This window comes from Gekko japonicus, unplaced genomic scaffold (genome assembly GCF_001447785.1).
Source record: "Gekko japonicus isolate JY-2015 unplaced genomic scaffold, Gekko_japonicus_V1.1 scaffold4092, whole genome shotgun sequence".
Classification (NCBI taxonomy): Eukaryota; Metazoa; Chordata; class Lepidosauria; order Squamata; family Gekkonidae; genus Gekko; species Gekko japonicus.
The window spans coordinates 81,988-85,686 of NW_015163211.1; the positions used below are offsets into that span (position 1 = coordinate 81,988).

Here is a 3,699-nt window from a genome sequence, read left to right on the forward strand (position 1 = left end):
ATCCAATCTCCTCCTCCCGAGTGAAGGGATAAGTCTTCTTCTTCTTCTTCTTCTTCTTCTTCTTCTTCTTCTTCTTCTTCTTCTTCTTCTTCTTCTTCTTCTTCTTCTTCTTCTTCTTCTCCTTCTCCTTCTCCTTCTCCTTCTCCTTCTCCTTCTCCTTCTCCTTCTTCTTCTCTTATGATTGGCCACTTGAGATTTGATTGGTTGTACAGATTTGTATAAGCATTGCTTTGGCAGCAGCTGTCACCACAGCACAAAGATGGCCACTGTGTGACTGAAGGTATGCCGCAGCGTCCGTTTTTGTGGCTGGCTTCCCTCCTGTGGCAGCCATTTTGTGGCAACCATTTTGTAGCTGTGCCCACCGTGCTGTGTCTGAATGTCAAAGGTGCCCTCAGGGGCAAAAAGGTTGAGGAGTCCTGGTTCAAGCCACCAAGATCCAAAACAATTCAACTGGCACTTGATCCTGCTCCATCCCTCCTTGCTGTGATTGGTCACTGCCCTTTCCTGTCCTTAGGTAAATGTCTAATGAGGTGTCCTGGACCTAAAAGCACCTACTTCTTATGAGCTGCTGATGGGCTCTGTTCTTTGTTCCGCCATGGCTGGCTTGCCAGCTCTGTAAGCTTTCTTCGGGAGGGGTCGTGGTTTGGTGGTAGAGCATCTGCTTGGCATGCAGAAGGTCCCAGGTTCAATCCCCGGAATCTCCAGTTAAAGGACTAAATAGCAGGTGATGGGAAAGATCTCTGCCTGAGACCCTGGAGAGCCATGAAGTGGGGCTGTGGCTCAGCGGTAGAGCATCTGCTTGACCTGCAGAAGGCCCCAGGTTCAATCCCCAGCATCTCCAGTTAAAGGACTAAATAGCAGGTGATGGGAAAGATCTCTGCCTGAGACCCTGGAGAGCCATGAAGTGGGGCTGTAGCTCAGTGGTAGAGCATCTGCTTGGCATGCAGAAGGTCCCAGGTTCAATCCCTGGCATCTCCAGTTAAAAGGACCAGGCAGCAGGTGATGGGAAAGATCTCTGCCTGAGACCCTGGAGAGCCATGAAGTGGGGCTGTGGCTCAGCGGTAGAGCATCTGCTTGACCTGCAGAAGGTCCCAGGTTCAATTCCCAGCATCTCCAGCTAAAAGGACCAGGCAGTAGGTGATGGGAAAGACTGCTCAGCCTGTGACCCTGGTGAGCTGCGGAGAGGGGCTGTAGCTCAGTAGTAGAGCCTCTGCTTGGCATGCAGAAGGTCCCAGGTTCAATCCCCGGCATCTCCAGGTAAAGGACCAGACAGTAGGTGATGTGAAAGACCTCTAGCTGAGAGAACAGCTGCCAGTCTGGATAGACAATACTGACCTTGATGGATCAAGGGTCTGATTCAGTAGAAGGCAGCTATATGTAAGAGTCCCATTCACAGGAGGAGGCAGGGCTTAGCGGTTGAGCATCTGCTCGGCATGCAGAAGGTTTAGTAAGTGGCTCTTTAGAAGCCCTCAGAAAGCAATCCTTTGATAACTGTTGTGAATGGCCAAACGTGCTTCTGATTAGATCAAGACGGGCCGCCGTATTAGTCTGTCTGTAGCAGTACCTCTACAGCAAGAGTCGAGGAGCGCCTTCAGGACTAACAAACTATGTGGCAGGGGAGGAGCTTTCGTGAGTCACTGCTCACTTCTTCAGATCTTTAGTATCCGAAGAAGTGAGCATTGACTCACAAAAACTCCTCCCCTGCCACATAGTTTGTTAGTCCTGAAGGCGCTCCTCGACTCTTGCTCTTTTCTAGTACTTCTGATTAGAAATGGAACTGGGAAATCACCTGTAGAGGTAGGCATATATGTGTATACCTTCAATTACTGGCTTCCAACATTGGCTACGGTACGTCGCTTGAGTTTTTCTATCAAAAAAGAAATTTTTGCAAAGCTCCCAGGAAGGACTTAGCAGGCATCTAAAGGCTGCAGCTTCAGTTCAATCTTATGGATTTTCTCTGCAATATTTTACTGCTGTTAAGCTGGCAGTATTCAAGGCTCAGTTTTTTAAAAAAGACTGAAAGATGTCTACATACAGCATAAGTTAAATGCTGCGAAAGTTACTCGGTGGTATTAGACGTTCAGATTTTCCCATGGATCTGAAAGTTATTTATCCAATCTTTCCAAATGTCCAATTAGGAAGACTTCTGACTCTACACCAGCTTAGTGTAGTGGTTAAGAGCGGTGGACTCTAATCTGGAGAACCTGGTTTGATTCCTCGCTTCTACACATGCAGCCTGCTGGTTGACCTTGGGTCAGTCACCAGTTCTCTCAGAACTCTCCCAGCCCCACCTACCTCACAGGGTGTCTGTTGTGGGGAGAGGAAGGGAAGGTGATTGTAAGCTTCTCTGAGACTCCAAGTGAAGGGCGGGGGATAAATCCAATCTCCTCCTCCTCCTCCTCCTCCTCTTCTCCAGCGGATATCCGTTGCAGTTCTGATTGGTCGATAGTGTTTTTTACCCTTTTGGACCCCTGTGGTGAAGGGGTTATGGATTATATGGTCAGTATATGCAAGAGGATTTCAGATCTAAATATCTGGAATGTTTTCTTTTCGGATAGGGCCACGGGTCAAAATGAGCCAACCCCCTCCCCACTAGAAAGCCATTGTTAACCAATGAAGAGAGAAATGTTTGGAAGAATAATCGTGACCCTGTAGGGTTTTCAAGGCAAGAGAGAAACAGAGGTGGGTTGCCGTTGCCGGCAACCCTGGATGTCCTTAGTGGTCTCCCATCCAGGTACTAACCGGTGCTGACGTTGATTGGCTTCCAAAGTCTATCAAGATCAGGCCAGCCTGGGCTATCCAGGTCGTTCAGAGGTGGTTTGCCATTGCCTAAGAATGTAAGAAGAGCCCTGCTGGCTCAGACCAGTGGTCCATCTAGTCCGGCATCCTGTCTCACACAGTGGCCAACCAGTGCATCTGGATGGCCAACAACAGGTCAGAGAGGCCAAGGACTTCATAAGAACATCAGAAGAGCCCTGCTGGATCAGACCGGTGGTCCATCTAGTCCAGCATCCTGTCTCACACAGTGGCCAGTCAGTTCCTCTGGAGGGCCAGCAACAGGGCACAGAGGCCGAGGCCTTCATAAGAACATCAGAAGAGCCCTGCTGGATCAGACCGGTGGTCCATCTAGTCCAGCATCCTGTCTCACACAGTGGCCAGTCAGTTCCTCTGGAGGGCCAGCAACAGGGCACAGAGGCCGAGGCCTTCATAAGAACATCAGAAGAGCCCTGCTGGATCAGACCGGTGGTCCATCTAGTCCAGCATCCTGTCTCACACAGTGGCCAGTCAGTTCCTCTGGAGGGCCAGCAACAGGGCACAGAGGCCGAGGCCTTCATAAGAACATCAGAAGAGCTCTGCTGGATCAGACCAGTGGTCCATCCAGTCCGGCATTCTGTCTCATATAGTGACCAATCAGTTCCTCTGAATGGCCAACAACAGGGCAGAGGGGCTGAGGCCTTCATAAGAACATCAGAAGAGCCCTGCTGGATCAGAGCGGTGGTCCGTCTAGTCCGGCATCCTGTCTCACACACAGTGGCCAACCAGTTCCTCTGAATGGCCAACAACAGGGCAAAGAGGCCAAGGACTTAATAAGAACATCAGAAGAGCCCTGCTGGATCAGACCAAGGGTCCATCTAGTCCAGCATCCCGTCTCACACAGTGGCCAACCAGTTCACCTGGAGGGCCAACAACAGGGCACAG

The 3,699-nt window shown here is 50.3% G+C and overlaps 1 non-coding gene across 1 annotated transcript; it reads left to right on the forward strand.

The window, feature by feature from the left end:
• The first annotated feature begins 906 nt into the window (after positions 1-906).
• On the forward strand, positions 907-978 carry TRNAA-GGC. Its single transcript has one exon. It is a non-coding gene; the product is annotated as a tRNA-Ala (tRNA).
• Positions 979-3,699: the final 2,721 nt, after the last annotated feature.